Source organism: Bubalus bubalis, chromosome 2 (genome assembly GCF_019923935.1).
Source record: "Bubalus bubalis isolate 160015118507 breed Murrah chromosome 2, NDDB_SH_1, whole genome shotgun sequence".
NCBI lineage: Eukaryota > Metazoa > Chordata > Mammalia > Artiodactyla > Bovidae > Bubalus > Bubalus bubalis.
In genome coordinates this window covers 35,634,297-35,644,845 of record NC_059158.1, presented here as the reverse complement: position 1 = coordinate 35,644,845, position 10,549 = coordinate 35,634,297, and the positions used below count along the sequence as shown (strand labels likewise).

The 10,549-nt window shown below is 39.0% G+C and overlaps 2 non-coding genes across 2 annotated transcripts; both read left to right on the top strand.

The window, feature by feature from the left end:
- Positions 1-3,993: 3,993 nt before the first annotated feature.
- LOC112583002 lies at positions 3,994-4,100 on the top strand. The gene has a single exon (XR_003107368.1). It is a non-coding gene; the product is annotated as a U6 spliceosomal RNA (small nuclear RNA).
- A 2,168-nt stretch (positions 4,101-6,268) lies between these two features.
- On the top strand, positions 6,269-6,340 carry TRNAG-UCC. The gene has a single exon. It is a non-coding gene; the product is annotated as a tRNA-Gly (tRNA).
- The last annotated feature ends 4,209 nt before the right edge of the window (positions 6,341-10,549 follow it).

The following is a 10,549-nucleotide window of genomic DNA, read 5'->3' as shown; positions in this document are numbered from 1 at the left end:
AGCCCAAGAAAATAAAATCTGTCACTGTTTCCACTTTCCCCCCATCTATTTGCCATGAAGTAATGGGACCGGATGCCATGATCTTAGTTTTTTTTACTGTTGAATTTAAGCCAGCTTTTTCACTCTCTTTCACCCTCATCAAAAGGTTCTTTAGTTCCTCTTCACTTTCTGCCATTAGAGTGCTTTATCTGCATATTGAGGTTGTTGATATTTTCCCTAGCAATTTAACTTATAGCTTGCAAATAAAATATTAGCATGCAGAATCAAGGGATACATTTAAAATAATAATCAAGAGTTGTTTATTCCATGAATGAAAAGATGGGCTTAACATCAGTGATAGTTCTATATTAATATAAACAAGGAGAAAAATTATCTCAGTGATAATAAGGATTTGGGAAAAAGTAAAAACCCATTCTTTATTTTTAAAAACACACCATGGGAGTTTAGGGGAGAATGGATACACGTACATGTATGGCTGAGTGTCTTCGTTGTTCACCTGTCACAACGTTATTAATCAGTTATACTCCAATAGAAAATAAAGTTAAAAAAATAAAAATAAAAAAATCCCATAAAATATTAATGGATGATTTATTTAATATGATTCACATAATTTATTAATCCAGACACCAGAAACAATCTTAATGGAGAACAATGGAAGAACACATGCTAAGGTAAGAAATAAGCTGAAGATGCCCCCTGTCAATACTGCTATTTAATATTGTCTTGATCTGCCTCTTGAGAAACCTATATGCAGGTCAGGAAGCAACCGTTAGAACTGGACATGAAACAACAGACTGGTTCCAAATAGGAAAAGGAGTTCGTCAAGCCTGTATATTGTCACCCTGCTTATTTAACTTCTACGCAGAGTACATCATGAGAAACGCTGGGCTGGAAGAAGCACAAGCTGGAATCAAGATTGCTGGGAGAAATATCAATAACCTCAGATATGCAGATGACACCACCCTTATGGCAGAAAGTGAAGAGGAACTAAAAAGCCTCTTGATGAAAGTGAAAGTGGAGAGTGAAAAAGTTGGCTTAAAGCTCAACATTCAGAAAACGAAGATCATGGCATCCGGTCCCATCACTTCATGGGAAATAGATGGGGAAACAGTGGAAACAGTGTCAGACTTTATTTTGGGGGGCTCCAAAATCACTGCAGATGGTGACTGCAGCCATGAAATTAAAAGACGCTTACTCCTTGGAAGGAAAGTTATGACCAACCTAGATAGCATATTCAAAAGCAGAGACATTACTTTGCCAACAAAGGTCCGTCAAGTCAGGGCTATGGTTTTTCCAGTAGTCGTGTATGGATGTGAGAGTTGGACTGTGAAGAAAGCTGAGCGCTGAAGAATTGATGCTTTTGAACTGTGGTGTTGGAGAAGACTCTTGAGAGTCCCTTGGACTGCAAGGAGATCCAGCCAGTCCATTCTGAAGGAGATCAGCCCTGGGATTTCTTTGGAAGGAATGATGCTCAAGCTGAAACTCCAGTACTTTGGCCACCTCATTTGAAGAGTTGACTCATTGGAAAAGACTCTGATGCTGGGAGGGATTGGGGGCAGGAGGAGAAGGGGACGACAGAGGATAAGATGGCTGGATGGCATCACCGACTCGATTGACATGAATCTGAGTGAACTCCGGGAGTTGGTGATGGACAGAGAGGCCTGGCGTGCTGCGATTCAAGGGGTCGCAAAGAGTCCGACACAACTGAGTGACTGAACTGAAGTGAACTGAGAATAGTAAGACCTACAATCAGACAAAAGAAAGTATAAGAATTGTAAGAGATGGCAAAATTGTCACTGTTTTCAAAAGATACAATTTTATATTAAAGAGAATCAGCGGAAAAACTACTACAAATATTAAGAGAATGCAATAAATTGCAAGGTATAAAGTTGATATACAACAATGAATAGTTTTCTTACATAAAACAATACCAATTTTAAAAGCACAAGAAAACCACATCTGCAATAGCAAGAACAACAACAAAAAGATAAAACACTTAAGAGCCATCTTAAGAAATAGACATCTTGGGACTTCCATGGTGGTCCAGTGGCTAAAACTTTGCTGCAATGAAGGGACTCGGGTTCAATCCTTGGTCCAGAAAGATCCCACATGCCACAGAGTAATTAAGCCCACGTGCCACAACTGCTGAGGCCACTCGCCCTAGAGCCTGTGCTCTACAAAAAGAGAAGCCATTGCAACGAGAAGCCCAAGTGCTGTAACGAAGAGTAGCCCCCGCTGGCTGCAACTAGAGAGAGCCCAACATGCAGCAACAGAGATGCAGTGCAGCTAAAAATAGATGAGCAAATATTTTAAAGATTGATTTAAAAAAAAATAAATATATAACTTTATGAGGAAATTTTCAAAACACTACTATGGGAATGAAAGTAGAATGGAACAATAGAAATGTTTGCCTTATTCTTTGGTTAAAAAAAAAATCAACATGGTAAAAAGTCTATTCTCTCTGAGTCAGTTTATAAATTTAACCTGATCTTTAAAAAATTACCAATAGATTTGTTTCTAAGAAATAGATACATTGTTTCTAAATTCATTCCAGAAAATAAATAAGCAAGAGTAACCAGAAAAACTTGAGAACTGAAGAACAATGTGGTGAAGCTATCCCAAACAGATATTAAAATATGTTAATAGGTCCCAATAATTAAAACAGTATAATTTTGCTTGACTAGACAGGCTAAAGGAGTAGAATTTAAGTGCAGAAATAGAGCCAAAAACATACAAAAACTTAGTATATGAAAAAGTGGCAACTCAAATTAGCGTGGCAAGAAAACAATTTCAAATAAATGTTGTTGAGACAACCAAATAACCACCTGGAAAAAATAAAGTTGGATCTATCTCTCATCATGTACCAGGAAAAACACTACTATCTTTAAAGTCTCGATATTAAAAAATTAAACTATAAAACTCTCAGAAGAAAACATGTAACTTCTTTATGAGCTTACTATGATTCAAAATGCATACACAAAAACAGTAATTTTTATTACACAAAAATTTTAAGTACATAGAAAAATATGCCATAAGAAATGTTGAAAGACAAATGATAAATTGGGAAAATACCTTTTTAACTTGCATCTTTAGACAAAGTGCTAATTATCCAAATACATGGAGAACTACAATACATCAATACAGAGAGACCAAAAATGATCAGTCTTTTTAAAGAAAAATGAGCAAAGTACACAAACTGAAAAGTTCATAGAAAAAGACAAATGGCCTGTACACATGTAAAAGGAAACTTTCTTCAACTCATAAGAAAAAAGCAAATTGAAACGAAACTGAGGTAACTATTAAATTAGGAAAACCCCCAAAAACTGAGTAGTAGTTTCTGTCAGCAAGGCTGTGGGGAATCAGGTAATCTTAACCATTGTCAGTAGGAGGGAAAAGCGACACAGTCATGGGGCTTCTCTGGTGGTCCAGTGGTTAGAATCCGCCTGCTACTGCACACGACACAGGTTCAATCCCTGGTCCAGAAAGATTCCACATGTCGCAGGGCAACTAAGCCCATAGGCCAATCGACAGCCCACGCTCCAGAATCTGTGAGCTGCAACCTCTGAAGCCCGAACTCTCTGGAGCCCATGCTCCTCAACACAAGAACCATCACAGCGAGAAGCTTGCACACCACAACCGGAAAAAGCCCGCACACAGCAACAAAGACCCAGCGCAGCAAAAAATAAAAAAAAAATTTTAAGTGACACAACCATAATAAAAACCAATTGACAATATTTCCAAAATTTACAGTACATTTACCCTTTGACCTGACATTTCCACTTCTGGAGATTCTATGTTTCCCTCCACAATGACAACATGATATAGAGGATTATTCGTCATTGCATCATTGTCCACATAGAAAAAGATCAGAAGCAACCACATGCCCATCAATAAGGAATAGATTAAATAAACTATGCTATGTTCGCACATGAGAACACAATACAACTAAGGTCCTAACACTTCTTTTGCAACACCATTAAAATTCAGCGGCCCGTGCTCGCTTTAGCAGCACATATACTAAAATGGGAACAATACAGAGAAGATTAGCATGGCCCCTACATAAGGACGACACGAAAATTCGTGAAGCGTTCCATATAAAAAAATAAATAAATAAAATTCAGTGGTCCAATGTCACATGGGTTAGACATACATTTGAATTTCCACACATTCTGATTTTGGAAATAGTTGCACCTATTTTTCAACTTGGTTTTTCCAGTAATCATGTATGGATGTGAGAGTTGGACTATAAAGAAAGCTGAGCGCCAAAGAATTGATGCTTTTGAACTGTGGTGTTGGAGAAGATCTTGAGAGTCCCTTGGACTACAAGGAGATCCAACCAGTCCATCCTAAAGGAGATCAGTCCTGACGATTCATTGGAAGGACTGATGCTGAAGCAAACTTTTGCCACCCAATGCAAAGAACTGATTCATTGGAAAAGACCCTGATTCTAGGAAAGACTGAAGGCAGGAGGAGAAGGGGATGACAGAGGATGAGATGGTTGGATGGCATCACTGACTTGATGGACATGAGTTTGAGCAAATTCCGGGAGTTGGTGATGGACAGGGAAGCCTGGCGTGCTGCAGTCCATGGGTTGCATAGAGTTGGACATGACTGAGCGACTGAACTGAACTGATCTTTCAACTTTCACTTTCTCTGGTAACGAAACAAGAGTCACTTTCATATATATTAAGGGTAGTCCCTTCTGGCCCCCTCAAAGAAGACTAATAACTGCCTTATATATATATTCTATATAGCTCATACCCCAGGAATTCTGAAATCATGCGCTATGAAAATTAAATGAGCAAGCAGGTGTGAAAGTATTCCTTGGCACTTAGTAGGCTCATGACAAGTAGATGTTGTGAGTTAGAAACATCTCCAGTCTCTACAGATGGGTGGTATCTAAGGTTGATTTTTTTAAATGCAAATTAAACTCTCAAATGCAGTTGTTTCCAAAGGCATATATATATATAGATATAGATATAGATATCTGGCCTGCCAGATTGTGAGTTTGTGTTTCCATTTCTCAGGTGAGACTGTGTAAGCTCTAGGAAGCCAGCAGTGACTTATACTCTGTACTCTGAGTCCTCCCCTACCAGAGGGTCTTATGTCCCATATGGCTTCTTTCTATACACATGATGGTGTTCATAGCTGGCCTTGGTGTATGGGAGTGAACCTCCAGGCACCTTGGGGAAAATGAAGCTGTTCCCCACCCTTCTCCCATGTTACATATCACAGTTAGGTTCACTCAGCTCCATTCCAAGTCCCTTGAACTATGCTTCCCTAAATACTTCAGACTAAAAAAGACAGACTAGGGGCTTCCCTGGTGGTCCAGTGGTTAAGAATCCATCTTGCAGTGCAAGAGACTGCAAGGGATAAGGGTTTGATCCCTTGTCAGGGAACTGAGATCCCTCATGTCACAGGGTAACTAATCCCACATGCCCCAATGAAAGATTCCACATGACATAACGAATATCCCAAGTACTGCAACTAAGACCCAATGCAGTCAAATAAATGTTTGGTTTTTTTTTCAATATTCTTCAACTTAAAAAAGACTATGTATTTCCTAGACTCCTTGACAGGGAGCGTTCCAAGTCCATCAAGGAAACACATCTGGGGATTTGGAAGGCAGAAATACGGGGCAGGCCAGGCTTCTGCTGTTTTCTGTTATTTCTGCTGGCACACATGCAAATAGAGGTGGGCTGGGTTCTCCTGAGACATCAGTGGCAAGAGTCCCAGGGTCTGTTTCTCAGCTGTGTGGGTGTTAGGAGCGACGTGGTCCTAGTACTTCCTGATCCCCCAGCTTACTAGTATTGACAGAAGTCAGAGCTCCCTTTGGTGGGCCACCATCCTGTTCTAGGCATCATTCCTGGAAGCTCAACCTAGGGCTCTTCCGACAATCCTTCAAACAAGTTTTTAAGCACATAATTCCCTTATTTAAAGGGTTGTTGAAATCAGCCAAAGTGGTTTCTGCTCTTGCAAATGGACCCTGATTGAGAGACCCTATAAATGCCCCCTTTCTCTCACTACCCCATATTCCCTCAAGGCTGTGGGTGGAAAATATATTCCATTTATTCGAGCCTCTGAATCCTATAAGCTTACCAAACATGGGAATATATAACCCATTGTAGGATATTCTCAACCAATTATAGGTCAGAATAATAAATATAGAAAATTTCTCCTGGTGAAAGATTTTGAATGTGTAGAGAAAAAGAAAGAGAGAGGAAGGAAGGAAGGAAGGAAGAGGAAAGAATACAAGTATACAGAGATTTCCCTGGTGGTCCAATGGTTAAGACTCTGCACCTCCAATGCAAGGGCCCAGGTTTGATCCCTGGTCAGGGAACAATACCCACGTGTCACAACTAAGACCTGGTGCAGCCAAATAAATAAATAAAATTTTAAAAATACAGGTATCTAAGGCAGCGTTGGAGAGTTGACACTGAGCGGGGAGAACCAGATGCTGAGCCGGAAAACAAATTTTGCCACCCTTACACTTTTACCCCACAGCTTCCCCTGAGGATGGTGAGTTTGGTTTGGGGCAGAGCTGACCATTAGGAAACCCAAATAACTGAGACAATGGCTGAGGAATCACCCATCTCAACTGGCCTACTTGCCTGGGTCTGCATTCGTGATGCAAATTTTCCAAAATGCTCTGTTTAGCAAATAAAGAGCTGGCTGTGGGATCTAAAGAAAAATCCCTGATACTATGTTTGTACGCATCCCAAGTACTCTTTCAGGAGGAGGGTTTTTTTTTTTTTTTTTTTTTTTTAATTTAAAAGTAAAATGTAGTTATTTTTATTTAAGGCAGTTCCCCATCTTGAACACATTTACATTTTTCTTCCCCCATTTACAGCCTATTTCCTGAAAAATGTTGCAAAGATTTAAGTGTCTAATATTTTCCAAAGCCATCTCATGATTCATCAGTTTATTGTTTGTTAAAATATCAGCCTCAAGAAACTGGCTTAAATGGGAATGTTCATCTGGATTTTCTCTTCTGATTTACTTCATGGATGACATGAGAATGAATTAAAAGATTAAAAAGTCAACATTGTGTTGAGGCCCGTGAATAACAAGGAGGTCCTGTAAGAATCAAGTGAGGCTACAACAGACACTCCTCATTCTATAATCTAGAATCATATATTAATAGAATTTGTAACTGGGAGGGGCCTGAGACCTGTCACCTTATTTCACAGAGGAAGAAGCCAGGCCCTAGAGAAAGAAAATGACTAACTCAAGATCACACCCTCAGCCAGTGGCATAGCTGGGACTCGAGTTCATATCTCCTGAGAGTCACCCTCCAGTGCTCTCTCTCTTGCTTATTTTCAATTATATCCTTTTCAATCGCTCTTCTCTTTCCTGCTCTGCAGCTGTTTCTACTTTAGTAGGAGTCGGACACATTTCTGAGTCCCTACTTATGAGAAGTAAGAGATCATTTAAGTAGCTGAGAATTTCCTTCCATAGAAGTCAGGACCCCCGGTCCCATGGTGCAGAGATAAAGTTCAGAGATGAAGTTGACTTGCCAGAGGCCGCACAAGTAAGGCTCAAATTCAGGCCTCCTAACAACCAAGCCAAGGTGCTTACCAGCGCATTATAATAGGTGGCCTGGTACATTCCACGTGCTTTTAAGATGTAGATTGCAAGCAGAATTTGGTCTAATAAAAGGTCATTCAGGGACTTCCCTAGTGGTCCAGTGGTTAAGACTTTCCCTTCCAAGCTGGGGGGTGGGACGGGATGCAGGTTCTATCTCCAGTTGGGAAACTAATATCCCACATACCTTGGAGCCAAAAAAACAAAACAAAACAAAAAAACAAAACAAAACAGAAGCAATATTGTAACAAATTCAAAAAAGACTTTAAAAATGGTCCACATCAATAAATCTTTTTAAAAAAATGTCATTCAATTAATGAAATACAAAAAGGACCTCATTAAAAGGATCTATCCTCTACAAGGCAGGACAATGGCAGTTATCTTTCCAAAATGAACATTAGAAAGCAGTTCCTGTGTAATTTTCTAATCATTTAACTTCAAGATTTCTATCTATAGAGCACATATGGGTTTGCATGTCCTTTTATGATGGTCTGAATCTAGGCTGACTTAGAGGAAAGCTGCTAAAGGTCAGTGATCATGAGCTATTACCTTTATTCAGGTATAATTGTTTAATAATAAAAGTAATACAAGCACATTACAGAGTTTTGGAAAATTCAGGAAAGAAAAATACATACCCATAATTCTACCATTCCTCATGTTATTGCTATTATTTTGCATATTTCCTTTCTCTCTTTTTCCTAAAAGTGTTTTTACATATTTTAAGTGGTCTTCCTCTCATTTCTGTAGCATACTTATAATTTTGAGTCCTGCTTTCCCCTCTGGCATTAGATCATAAATATTTTTCTTGTAATACATTGTCTTCATAAGCATGTTTAATGGCTGCAATACATTCTCCCTCATAAGAATCTCATAAAGTGTCTGTTATCCTTTGCAAGGTCCATGAACATTATTCCAGGGGATTCCTCAGAATGTGGAATGTTTTTCCACATTCAAAGTTCGCAATTGCATTTGTTTGAATTTCAAAAAGTAGCTCAATTAGTTATTTAAAACATTTCTCCTGGACTTCCCTGGTGGTCCAGTGGCTAAGACTCCATGCTCCCAATGCAGGGGGCCTGGGTTCAATCCCTGTCTGGGGAACTAGATCCCACATGTCACAACTAAAGATCCCATGGTGCCCCAACTGAGACCTGGTGCGATCAAATTAATAAATAAAATATTAAAATAATGATAATACTAAAACATTTCTCCTTTAAAGACCAGCATGAGAGAACTCTGGGCATGTTTTGAGTGAGTCACACAGACAGAATTTGAGGAAGTCATGAACTGGTCCCTGAATTCTTATCCAGGTCGATACAACACCATGGGCATTAACACTTAAGAAACCTATTACACGATTATAGTCTTTATTCCTTACTGCCTTCTTTAATGTACACTCATAATGATTAAAGACTGACAAAAGAAAGAATAAGGAATTCTGTTATTAAAAAGCCTCTTGATGAAAGTGAAAGTGGAGAGTGAAAAAGTTGGCTTAAAGCTCAACATTCAGAAAACGAAGATCATGGCATCCGGTCCCATCACTTCATGGGAAATAGATGGGGAAACAGTGGAAACAGTGTCAGACTTTATTTTGGGGGGCTCCAAAATCACTGCAGATGGTGACTGCAGCCATGAAATTAAAAGACACTTACTCCTTGGAAGGAAAGTTATGACCAACCTAGATAGCATATTCAAAAGCAGAGACATTACTTTGCCAACAAAGGTCCGCTAGTCAAGGCTATGGCTTTTCCTGTGGTCATGTATGGATGTGAGAGTTGGACTGTGAAGAAAGCTGAGCGCCGAAGAATTGATGCTTTTGAACTGTGGTGTTGGAGAAGACTCTTGAGAGTCCCTTGGACTGCAAGGAGATCCAACCAGTCCATTCTGAAGGAGATCAGCCCTGGGATTTCTTTGGAAGGAATAATGCTCAAGCTGAAATTCCAGTACTTTGGCCACCTCATGCGAAGAGTTGACTCATTGGAAAAGACTCTGATGCTGGGAGGGATTGGGGGCAGGAGGAGAAGGGGACGACAGAGGATGAGATGGCTGGATGGCATCACCGACTCGATGGACGTGAGTCTGAGTGAACTCCGGGAGTTGGTGATGGGCAGGGAGGCCTGGCGTGCTGCGATTCATGGGGTCACAAAGAGTCGGACACGACTGAGCGACTGAACTGAACTGAACTGAATGAGAACATTAAAATGATAATTCTGTATCGATATATACATAACATGGACAAACCTTAAAATCATCACACTAGATGTAAAAGACCAGGCACAAAAGGCCATATATTATATGCTTTCATATATCTGAGATGTCCAGAATAGGCAATTCCATAGAGACAGAGAGATTATTGGTTGCCAGGGACTGGGAGGTGGAGCAATGGGGATTGACTGCTTAATAGTTATGGGGTTTCCTTTTGGGGTGATAAAAATATGGGGTTTCCTTTTGGGGTGATAAAAATGTCCTGGAATTAGATAGTAGTGATGGTTACACAACACTGTGAATTTGAATGTGCTATAAGACATTAATGGTAAATTTTATGTTCTGTGTATTTTACCATAACAAAAGATTATAATTCTGAAAATTTTCCTTGAGATAGTCTTCATCAGACATGTAAGTTGGTTTTATTTTATAATTATAATAACATGAATTCAAACTTCAAAATATGTCTTATACTTTAAAATCTGTTTTAAAAGTGGGGAAAAGCAATCTAGCAATTGATACATACTAGATTTCTAATTTATATTCACTCAAAACTTTGATATAGTTTCACATATTTTGTATCTAGTATTACTGCTAAAAGTAAAGAAAGTTTATCTTAGTGATTGTTTTTTTCATTTGAATGAGGCTTGAAACTTCTAATCCAATTCTGAGAATATAAAGAAATACTATGTCGTTAAAAAAACAACAGGAAATTAACATGATACAGTATTAGTAACTAAAGTACAGATTTTGTTCAAATTTC